Here is a 12861-nt window from a genome sequence, read left to right on the forward strand (position 1 = left end):
AGCACATTGTGTTTAAGTACCTTGCAGTCGTTTACACTGATCAGCTGTTAAGGTTACATAAGCACTTCTCCCTTTACAGTCAAGACATTTTATAACAAAACTGACCATTTATCTTCTGGCCATCTCATACCTGAAGCCACTTTTTCAAAGTGATCAAAGAAATCATCTGGAACTTCTTCAGTAAACTTAGGGATTAACTTCTGCACTCTTACTGCATCAAATACAGAGTCTTGATTACCTTGATTAGGGTTAGGTGTCAAAGGCAAATTAGGTTTAGCTCTTATCAATTCCATTTCCCGTTCATACCTTGCTCTTTCTTTTTTCTTTTCTGCTGCTTTTTCTTCTTCTTTCTCTTTTTTCGTTTTTTCCCCTTCTACTCTTTCTCTTTCAGCTTGCATTCTCTCTCTTTCAGCCTGCAGTCTCTCTCTTTCAGCCTGCATTTTCAGCTTAATCAAATTTTCTTCTGCTTCAATGCGTCTAAGCTCTAACTCTGCATCACTTTTCTCTTTCTGTTCTTCTTGCCTATTTATAAGATCAGCACGAGCTACATTCAACAACTCTTGAGATAATTCTAACTCATCTTCATCAGTTATTCTACCAGAGTCTATCAATGTTTCCATAGCAATACATCTTATTTGTGCCTTTACCATACTAGCAGACACATAACCACCACATGCCACTGCTAAAGCGCTCCACTGTGCCTCAGTAAGAGTGGTTTCAGATAACACTTGGATGAAAGGGATTGCTAAAAATTCTGAACATTGAACTGAGCCATTTTCTCTAAGTTATCAACTAACAATTCAACACAATAAATGCAAAAAATAAACAACTATATGGTCACTCTACTAACAAAATATATTCCTAACATCACCAGTATAAACTAGAGAGATAATGTGATCTGTTTTCCCGGGTCTCTGTTCACCAATTAAACCTGTGACGAAGTGCCAAGTATCTCGTTACTACACTTACCACTCAGAAAATAGTTACCATCCCAACACGCCAGACACCTGAACCTTCACCACAGATAAAATACGACTGAATACTCTAAAGGCAACAGTGATCCATTAAGAAACTTATTAATCATGCTAAGTTTGAGTTAATATTATATTAAAATAAATCAATTAAAGTGCATCACTCCATCGACAACTTTTAAAATTTTAAGTATTTCCCTGGTTTTAACTCACTTCAATAAAGCTGAAGGAAAACAGATCAATTACTACTCTATATTTCTACCTTAACCAAATTAAATAAACTGGTGAAAAAAAAAACTGTCATAAAAATTTTAAATACAAAAATTTATCATTAAACTCAAAATTTATAAGTGAAATTCAGAATCTCAGGGAAATTTACTATTACTTGAAAACAACACAAAGTTTAATTAATGCTTGAATTAATTACTAAATGAAATTAAACCCAAATTAATTCATCACAAAAATCAAGAAATTAAACTATTCAAGTAAAATTCAAAGTATTAAGTAACGATTACGTGTTAAGCAACAATCAAAACTTGGAAAGAATTCTAAGTAAATGCAAAGTAATTCAAAGTAATTCACAAGAGTTAAACTCAATTAAATTTGTAATGATTAACTAATGAAATCACGTAATTTAATCAAATTGTGAATGTGAATGTAAACACAGAATAATGTGGAAAATACCAAAATTGCAAAAACACTAAGAAAACATTAATCACACAAAACATATATAAAAAACACACTTTAATTAGAAAATGGATAAATGCAAGAAAAAAAAATATTCACCAACACCAAAATGTGATAGAATGGCAAAATGTTCCCCTGGAATAACGTAAGTACTTTCAGTATTTCAAGTGCTCCTTATGTTTAGGTTTAGTGCACTGAACACTTGCACACGAGGCGCTGTTACACTCTTTTTATGGGAGATTAACTCACAAAAGAGGGTATCTGACCCAAAATGCCTGAGCGACGAGACTTATATTTTCTTAAAAATTCTTTTTCAAAAACAATGAACAGAGAGAAACTGGGATTACAATCATAAATAATATTTATTATTACACAGTCTCTTACAATGAAAAGAATAATTATTTAAATTTAAAGCAATGACTAAGTGACGTCACTTCCTATAGATGACATATTCTTATATAGAATGTTCTAGAAACTTACATGCCACAACTTTACAGAAAAATGGTGAAATTTTCACATGGTTCTCAAGTAAGACAAACGAACAATACTGGTTTGCTACTGATCGCACATGTATCACATGATTGACATGTTTCCAAAACAAAACGGAGAACTTGGAGTCTCCTTATCCCAGTGATGACAGCAAATTCCTGCTTTGAACAGACACATTATTAGAACATAATGTTTAATCCTAAGCAAACTCTAAGCAAATATATGGATTCTGAAAATATTGCAAACACTTTACAAAAACATTTCATACAGTAACTGAGGGGATGTTATGCGTTGCAGAAGCAACAGCATAAGTATAGTATAATATATATAGTATATATATATTATAATATATATATATATATATATATAGTTTATATATATATAAATATATATATATATTATATATATATATATATATATATCTATATATATATATAATATTATATATATATATATATAATATATATATATATATATATATTATATATATATATATACATATATATATATGAGTCATATCACATTACCGTGATTCATATACGCATATCGAGCTACAAATGTCCTTTAATATCTAATTCGCTCTACCTCGGAATTAATATATTTTCATATATGTTTAACCGAGGGGAATTTTTTAGTTGATAAGATTATTTGTCGACAAAAGCACTACAACGTCACCGAGGTCGAGGTGGGTGGATTCTGACTCCAATAACAACGAACATCTGAGAGCGACAGGTATTTGTAGTCGAGAGGCGGCATAAATTTATAGCCTCTAGCGGTGGCGGTGTGGGTTAAAGCTTCACTGTCGTCCTGGATTTGTTGGTTTCGATAGTTATCGCCCGGGAGCTGACAAATCTCTTATCAACTAAAACATTGCCCTTCGGTTAAACATATATGAAAATATATTAATTCTGAGGTTGAGCAAATTAGATATTGAAGGACATTAGTAGCTCGATGTGTGTTGTATGTATATATATATATATATATATATATATATATATATATATATATATAATATATATATATATATATATATATATATATATAATATATATATATATATATATATATATATATATATAGACTGGTAAAAATGTTCTGTAACAACAGAATTCCATATATATATTAGATATATATATATATATATATATATATATATATATGAATATATATATATATATATATATATATATAATATATATATATATATATATATATATATATATATATATATATATATATATATATAGTATATATAGTGGGATCTGAAGTCAGATGTAAACCATTTACAATTAGAAGGAAAAAGAAAAAAAGAAAAAATAATAAAGGAAAGTATGGGTGGCAGGGACTGGTCTCGTACCATGCAGTAAATGACTTGATGCGGCTTTTGTGTCTACAAGGGAAAAAGTCATAAACTTCGATATTCAAATGCAAAGCATTCTGATGAGACCTCCTATCTCCCGCCATGACATTTTGGTTTGACACTAGTGATAATGATGATGGTGGAAGGCGCAGTAGGAACTGTACATGTGACATAAAATGAAAAAGTAATTTAGACGAACTTTAGGGCTTGAGAAATATTTGGTTTTAAAAGATTGCAAGCCACAAGACCGAATGCATAGAAGAAATTTGTACAGCAGCTTAAATTTATTTGATTAAATAAGAAACTTTAAGGATGGAATAAACATGAGGCTATATATACTTGTATTGTTTACAATTTGGATAGACTGTATTACATAAATCTGAAATGCCCCATAATGCATAACCTTTTCAAAGCAAACGAGAAAGGTCCGCTGAAGCTACTTCCAAACGTAACTTACTCCAAGAATCTAATACATTTTAATGAGTCAAGAAAGACACCTTGAAAAATGAACAGGTGGGTGTCGACATGTGTATTGCTACTACTATATTTCAGCCAATCCAAAATCCTGCAAAAAACTTACCTCAGACGGTGTTAAACCAAATGTCGAATAAATCTCTTCCACAGACTTATGAGTTTCCGGTGTTAAGAAGGCTTTGTATGGATATAATCTTGAAATGGCGTGACCAGGATCCACGCTAGGAAACTTGCTCTGGAGGAGAAACAAAGATTAGTTTTTTTATACTAGCAATTAATAGACCTTACGTAGAGAAAACTTTACCATTAGACGATGAAAAGTTAACAGAAACTAAATACAAGTAGCTCTTTCTAGTGACGCAAGTGAAGCGTTGAATAAGGAAACTTCTATCTCTTCTCATTCTGTGGGTTGACTTCCCAGGCCTCGTTCTGGCCCACAGCTCACATCAGACTCCTAAGGTCTGTTTTAAGTTCTAAGCAATTAACCACATTCATGCTTCCTACAAATGGCCGCAGTTACTCGTTGCCAACAATTAGGGGTACAGTCTAAAAATAGGAGCTGAATGAATGGCATGGTGGGAAATAGAATAGAAGGGTACGAGGAGGGACATGGAGGCCATGGGTTTGGAATTAGAAATGAAGATGGGGATTATTTGTTGGAGATGGCAGTTATGAAAGTGGAGTGCAGAGCCAAATAGATTAGATTACATCCTGGTTAGAGGAGCCGACAAGAGCAATGTGACAAAATGCAGTTATCTTGGGAGAAGCGTGTGTTAAACAGTATAAGTTGGTGGTGAAGGATTTTAAAATGAAAGGTAGGAAACCCAAGAAGAGAAAGATATCTAGAACTATGATTTGGGACCTTAAAGAAGGAAAGGGGAGCAATTTAGGACTGATGAGAGAGATGCCAGTGAGGAGGGGAACGTAGAATTGGGACAGGGTAACAGAGTGCAAAATATCTGGGCAGACATGAGAGAAATATGTGTGGGGGAACATAGGAACTGGTGGGAAGAACCAGCGGATATGGAGTGTCGAGATGAGAAAAGTGGTGGTGGAATGGAGAAGTGAAAGAATCAATTAAAATAAAATCAAAAGCATTTAAGGACTGCAAAGTAAGGCATGCAAGAAAGACTAGGAAAAAGAGAAGGAGAAAAGGATATCTATAAGATTTCAAACTTGAGGAAAGGCAGAGACAGGATGTGGGTAAATTGGGTGTGTCATCAAGGACTAGTGATGAAAATATATTGTATAGGGATGAAGACATTAACCCTTACTAACAGGTAAATACATCGATACGCAGCTCCTCAGGCCGGGTAAACTTTGAAGTCAGCCAATTTAGAAAAAAAAAAAAAAAAAAAAAAGATAGAAAGAGGAAGATATGCAAATGCACATGGTGAAAGATAAAAATTCTAAATATTTTCCCTACCTTCCACAAGGAAGTTTGTAAATGACTATTTACAGCCCCTTGTGGGACCTCTTTTACAAGATAATCGTAAATTTTACTAACTTATATATGTTTTTGTAATAAATACATTTATTTTATTTTGTAAAATTGTAATTACTGCTCATACAATATCAAAACAGATAAGAAATAAAAACAATAACAAATTCTTAGTATATTTGTTGAAAAATATTTACATAAATTTACCGAGAACGAAGATTCAGTAACTTTTTTTACTTTATATATTTTTTCTAATATTTCTTTCCAATTTTCTATGTAAAATTACATTTACAACCGACCTACTATTGTAAAAGACAAGAACAAAGACAACAGCAACCCCTTGGTATATTTACATGCAAATTTACAAAAAGACGTCATGTGAGAGAGAGATGCAGAATATCCCCCCTTTAAGTCACAAGCTCTACTGAAGTACTGAGACGCTCACACTGGTGATCTAAGGATCTTAGTCAGTAGAAAAGTTGCCATAAGTGAATTTATGGGGTATAAAAGTATTGGCACCTCTTTCCCGCCTGATTCTTTCCAAATTGATGGCGCGTAATATTGTTTAGCTACAGGATCAATCCGTCCACCACCCCAAACCTGTTATTACTATTCCTGAGGATCAATCCGTCCATTAAGGGTTAAGAAGAGATGGCGAGAGTATTTTGAACAACTGTTAAATACTGAAAATGAGAGAGAGAGAGGAGATGGAGGAAGCACAGAGGGTGGAGGGACAGTGATGGACATACAGGATACAGAAGCGAAGAGAGCATTAAGGAAAATGAAGAATGATAACTCACCAGGTCCACTGGAGTTCCAAATTGAAGTGATCAAATTACTAGGTACAGAGGGGGAGAAATGGATGCTGGACTTATTAAAAGCTTATGTGAAGAGGAAGAAATGCCAAGGGACTGGGAGGAGAGTCTAATAGTATATACATACAAGCAAAAGGAAGATGTCATGGATTGTGGTAACTACAGGGGAATTAAACTAATAGAGCATGGATTGAAAGTTTTAGAGAGAATACAGGATGAGAGATTAAGAGAGATTGTAAAGATTGGGGAACAGCAGTAGGGATTCATGAGAGGAAGAGGGACAGTGGATGCCATCTTCATAGTAAGACAGCTACAGGAAAAGAGGCTACAGGGAACCAGGGACTCATATTGTGCATTTATAGACCTAGAGAAGCATACAATAGAATCCCGACAGAAGTGATGTTGGCTAGGCTGGTCGAGATGATATATAAAAGAACGAGCACAAAAGTGATAACAGCAGTTGGGGAAACAGAAAACTTTGAAGTTAGTGTGGATTTCACCAAGGGTCAGCATTAAGCCCATTTTTGTTTGTGCTGGTCATGGATGTGTTGAGTGAAGAGATCAGGAATGAAGAGCTCTGGGAGTTGTTGTATGCTGATGATCTGGTGATTACTGCTGAAAATGAGGAAGACATACAGAGAAGGGTTGGAGAGTGGCAGAAGTCTTTAGAGAGGGGTGTCTTAAAAGTGAATGTGAATAAAACAGGTTTTGCTGAGCAGTAGGAAGATAAAGACAGAATAGTAATACAAGAAAGAAGAGGCTCGATTATAAAACAGACAGAAAAGTTTTAAATACTTAGGATCTACCTTGAGCCAAGAGGGAGGATGTGAGGCGAAGTTGACAGTAGGATAAACCTGCATGAGGGAAGTGGAATGAGGTAGCTGGAGTGGTATGTGAAAAGAAAATGCCAATCAAGCTAAAAGTCAAGATATATAACACAGTGATAAGACCAGTGTTAATGTGGGGAGAAGAAACATGGGCTCTAAGAAAAAAAGAGGAAATAAAGCTTGCGAGAACAGAGGTGAGAAGGCTGAGGTGGATTATGGGAATATAGCTGCTTGAGAGATTGGAAAATTTTGAAATAAGAAGAAAGCAAGCTTCGTAAAGATTCGAGGTGATAAGAGAGCCACAATTGAGATGGTATGGGCATGTGTTGAGGATGGATGACGAGAAGAGAGTGAAGAGGGCTTGGGAGGAACCTATTAGATTAGAGGAGGAAGATCAAGAGGGAGACATAGAATTAGATGGTGAGATAAAGTGAAGGAAGATATGGAGAGAAGAGGTTTGGTGGATGATGATGCCTTTGATAGAAGGCAATGGAGAAGGAACATCAGGCAACCGAACCCTTAATGTAGGGATAATGGTAGGAAAGAAGATCTATCTGTGGTACAGACTAAAGCTAGAATTTATAAAAAATCTATCCAAAATACAGTTTATGAACATTTTGATGTACCCTAAAGTTAAGTTATATCCTTTGTTTAACCAGACCACTGAGCTGATTAGATTTTTATTTACGTCGCTGGGAACCAATTGGTTACTTACCAATGGGACCTACTGCTTATTGTGGGATCCAAACCTATTATATCGAGAAATGAATTTATTTTCACTAGAAACAAATTCCTCTAGTTCCTCACTGGCAGCAGCGGGAAGTAAACTTGGTCTACAAGATTGATAGATAGGTGAGTACACAAGCCACTCATCCACTAAGGTACTATGTACAGCTATGCTCCAGAACTCATGCTACATGACTGCATAGGATTTCGTTCAAAATTCACTATCTGGCAACCTAAAATGCTCCAAATTTGTCTGCTAATATTCTCCATATCTATTTGCTATTTCAATGCAAAAAACACGATTATTGCATACAATAAGGCCATAATATGTTTCATAAGAGTGAAATCTGTCATATATTTCAAAACTATAAGAAAATGTCCCGTGTAGCCAAATTTCAGAAAAAACATTTACGAAACATTTTCAAAACTTTCGTTCACACAGCACTGATGCATTTGACCAACACGAAGTCGTCATCAAACCTCAGTTCAAATGTTAGATAAAAAACGGAATTTTTTATTCATAACATTAATGTTGCTTCCAAAGCAAGCATAAAAATTTAAAAATAGTCCTATTGATTGTTTTTACATATCAACGCTGAAAAAATGTAAATATGTATATACAAAGTAGAATACGCCCACTCATATAAACGCGGAAGGAGAGTGTGTTTGACGCAACCATTCGAGTGCCGGTGCAACAACAACACCTGCTGCAATGAGTAGCGAGAATGAAATTATCTTGAAAATATTTATTCTATATTTGTTAGAGTAATACTTGGATTTTCATACAAAATTATTTGTTATATTTCTAAAATACTTAAAAAATGGTGGAATACTAGCAAATATTCGCCTATGCAATCATTCTTTTGTCAAAGCCAAGATTTTGTTCCTAGGCCTAGGTGTGTTGGATTTCTTTACTTTACACTTAGCATTCACATCTCTCAATTAAAACTTCTGGCCAGAAAGCAAATGAGATTATATATACATTCTTGCACTTCAAGTTAACTTATGAAAGGATAAATTATACACCAAAAGCGAGCATAAGAACTTCTAAGAAAATAATATTTTAAACCAGTTGAAAAACATGTGTTCCATACGCCTTGATATTAATACTTATGATATTTCGATTAATAGCCATCTTCTCCATATATATAATTAAAATCACCATTGTCCTTTATTTTCCTCAAAGAATAAAAGACAATGATCATACATCTCAGAAGGCTGAAATTATTTTTTTAGTCCTATAAATCATTTTGCAACCTCCAAGCAATTGAAAAACTTCAGCATTCAGAGAACACTTGTAATTCATGTTCCTGTTTGAAAATGTTGCTATGATGACTGCTGGGCTTATTATAAGGTCTACTGTTATAACCGTGCAGAGGTAGTTACGTTGACAAGCCCGAGGAGGAGCATGTTAAGAGCGTTGTCATCGATGGCACCGCTAACTTTATTACGCCGTACTTTGAACTAAGCAATGTGAAAAAAAAAATCAGTTCAAATTACACAGATTACGAATTATACCAATACATAAAAAGGTATCCAATATTTGTATAACCATAAGGAAAATGGTAATAGCTGTGAATTTGCAAACCTTTCGACATGGATAACGGAAATGAAAAAAAAAGTACTTGGCAACGTCACGTTGAGTCTGAGAATCTGGACGACACAAAAGAATAATGTTGCATGAGATTTGAACAGTACTGTATCCTAGAGTAATTGCTATTATAAGATAACAATCACTTCGTACCATGATTCTGGTGGTTGAACGGAAAAATCCCAATAAAATTATCAAAATACAAAAAATAAAACATCCTTGCAGCATTAACCACTGGCAATACTATTGTATTGCCAGTGGTAATGCTGAAAGCATGTTTTATTTTATTATTCTATTCCTAGCATCGCTGGTCATTGAGCCCAAAAAGTAAAATCATAACTCGACATGTGTGTCCACGGTCTCAATTCTGCATCCCACGGGATAGAGAGGAGGATTTAAGCAAAGTATAACGTCCCTGGCTTGTGAAGAATCAACGTTACCATAAAACTTCGTGGTCTGCTGCAAAGTGGGAGTGGGTCACAATGAGGCTGGCAAATCAGAAGAGTCACGAGCAAATACAGATAAAAGAAAAACACCCACCATTAAGGGCCATGACGCTGCTCAGGTTATCAATGGGGAAATCTGGCAACCCCAACGACTTGGACTCTTCGGTGAGGAGAGTGTGAGACAACGACAAGGCCCGGGATACAATTCCACTGTCCACGTCGGGATACTCGTTCAGCAGATGACGAAGATGCTCCTGACAGAGGGAAGAAGAAGAAAAAACATGAGTATTAGAGATGGTTGCCTTTATATTGAATTAATTAACATTGAGGACATACATAAGATTCAGTTGCAAAGGCATATATGTACAACTGAATCACGAAAGTTTGGAACGTGATAAATCCATAAATAAAGGTATAAGCCACGAAGGAAAAATAAACAACGGAGTTTCTGCAAGATCTTTAGACGTTCAACGTTCTTTACTCTGCAGATAAACTGACTTACATGAGGAATTGACAGTACAGGAAAGCTCGTATAACTAACAGATAGGGATTATAAAGAGATTAGTACCTAGAATCCCATAGACTTCCATCCAACGTTTCCTTCAGGATTTAGAACTGTAGATCCCAACCCACCTCATTCTTTCAATCCTGGAGGGATTGGGTCAAAACAGGGTTATTAATGTCTACCCATTCGCCAATTGCTGTAAACACACGCGCGCGCTCAGTCATTCAAGGTACACAGCTAACTAGAAATAATTATTGACAGATAAGGCATAAGTAAAATTCGCTAGTAACGCCTTATTTAAATCCAAGTTAGAGTCCATGACAGCAACTCATTACGACTCGGAAAAATGCAGAAAGAAATTCCTGCATTCCGTGTTTTGTTCATAATATTTTGACATACATGCGCCAAGTAAAAGGAATAAAATTGCTTGGGTAATAGGAATACATTTCAATTACGGCATTAAACCAGGCGTCGATGTCCAAATAACTAAAATCTCGTTGTGAAAAAAAAATAAGCGTGTAACTGAAAACTGATGATTGCTTACCAAGTGTAACGTGAAATACTTAGCTTGACTTGTAAAGAAAAGCTGAAGAACTTAAGAACTCTAATATAAAAATGCAATCTTAAAGATGGAAAGTATGAACAAACAACTCACATTGACAATTAGCTTCAAAAAACAGGAAGCCAAATCCCTGTCGTTCGTTACAATAAAAATCATGGAAAAATTCTTCTGGATTTACTCAAAGGTAATTCAACAGTTAATGGGCATAATTGCTCGGCATTTACTTTACGTCCAAAGGGTCTGGAGTTACTTGTCAATTATACACAAAAGAAACAACCAACGCGCATGCAATTAGGTTGATCACAAAAGCCTTTCCTTGTGACTTAACAATGGATTCTCTTCCACTCTGGGGAATCGAAATATTTTTATTGCAATTCACTCTAAACACTTCTGTCGTTACTGTTATACAGGAAAAGCACTCGAAACAGACACTGACAACCTTATTTCCCATACCACTGTGATATCCTGAAGAAAGGTGTATTCCAGTTTTCATAATAGGCGAACCAAAATATACAGGAGGTGGTTAAACATACAATAATTAGTGCTATGGAACTAACATAACCAGAGTACTTCATAGAAACAGGTATTAAGAGAGCGAAAAAACTGCAATGTAAAGGAGAATTAAAGTAACAACAAGTAAATGTAAAATTGATAAATGTGATTTCTCCCTGATTCTAACTATAAAGTTACATGGAAAACAAGCAGTAAAAAAGCAAACACACCAATGAGAAAAGGGCCCCAGCAGGGTTTACGCAATTCTGTGTGGGAGGTGAAACCTTTCGTCGGGGGGGGGGACGCGCGGGAAACAGAGAAATCTGGCTTTGTAAAAGGGGCACAAAAGAAAAAGTAACCGCACAAAACATAAATAATATATTAGCTGTAAAGTGTTGGGATACAGATCATAGGATGAATTTTGAAGAGAGTAAGGCAGCAAGCAAAAGTAATGGCCAAAAAAAAAAGAACAAAAAAAACTCACTATCCATAACAAGAGAGAGAGAGAGAGAGAGAGCGAGAGAGACAGAGAGAGAGAGAGAGAGAGAGGGGGGGGGGGGGGGGGGGGGGGGGGGGGGGGGGGGGGGGGGGGGGGGGAGAGAGAACCTACATAACATCAATAATAGCAGAGTTCTGACTGAGTAAAGTCACAAGATCTGATCAGAAAATTCAAACTATCACAAGTTGAGGCTCGCGAGAGGTTAAAAATTCCCCGGCCCTAGCAAGGAGGTAAACAACGGGCAGTCGACGAGATCAAGATATAAAAAAGGAGGCCACCGGACTTGAAATATCCTATTACAAGGGACACTGAAGATGACAGTAGGACTATCGAAAGCTAAGAGCCGTTATTATATGAAATGTTCATCTGTAAAAATGTGAGTACAACAAAAAGAAAGGAAGTAAAAGTAAATTTAATAGGATTCTTATTATCAAATTTTTTATCACTATGAGAATGGCACTACAACGGATGGAAATAATAAAATTATCCTTACATAAAAAAGTATGCACACATCATTACAGAAATTCTTATGTAATGACTAGTGACAGCGTAACGTACTTTCTATGATGATAAATTATGTTACCCTGCATTTTATTGTTTAATATTTTGAAATAACTGAACTTTTAGCTCATTATCTGTGGCGGTAAAATGTAAAAAATTGTGTATGTTTTTCTTCTGCAGCTATGGTCTCCTTAAAAAGCAAGTCAGACACTTTCAACAGGAAAGCAACCTAACCTATACTATGGCGCCATGCTTTGATTTAGATACCCCCAATAAGACATTGCACATAGTACAGCAAACATGCGTGTGAGTATTCCATAATATTATTTCCTTAGGCTGTCTATGTTACAGTAAACAAATGAATTACACTCGCAGGAAAGTAGGATACAGTTTTTTTTTTTTAAATCTTCGGACATATATTGCTCAATAATGCTACATCTGGCAACTCTAGAAAGGGGGCGGAGCTTCAAAAATC

At 35.3% G+C, this 12861-nt stretch overlaps 1 protein-coding gene and 1 pseudogene across 1 annotated transcript in view; both read right to left on the reverse strand.

The window, feature by feature from the left end:
* LOC135201944 (von Willebrand factor A domain-containing protein 8-like) overlaps positions 1 to 5271 on the reverse strand; it is a 47445-nt pseudogene extending 42174 nt beyond the window's left edge.
* LOC135202484 (von Willebrand factor A domain-containing protein 8-like) overlaps positions 1 to 12861 on the reverse strand; it is a 672011-nt gene that overhangs the window by 78850 nt on the left and 580300 nt on the right. The gene's annotated exons all lie outside the window — the stretch shown is intronic.

This window comes from Macrobrachium nipponense, chromosome 30 (assembly GCF_015104395.2).
Source record: "Macrobrachium nipponense isolate FS-2020 chromosome 30, ASM1510439v2, whole genome shotgun sequence".
NCBI classification, from domain to species: Eukaryota; Metazoa; Arthropoda; class Malacostraca; order Decapoda; family Palaemonidae; genus Macrobrachium; species Macrobrachium nipponense.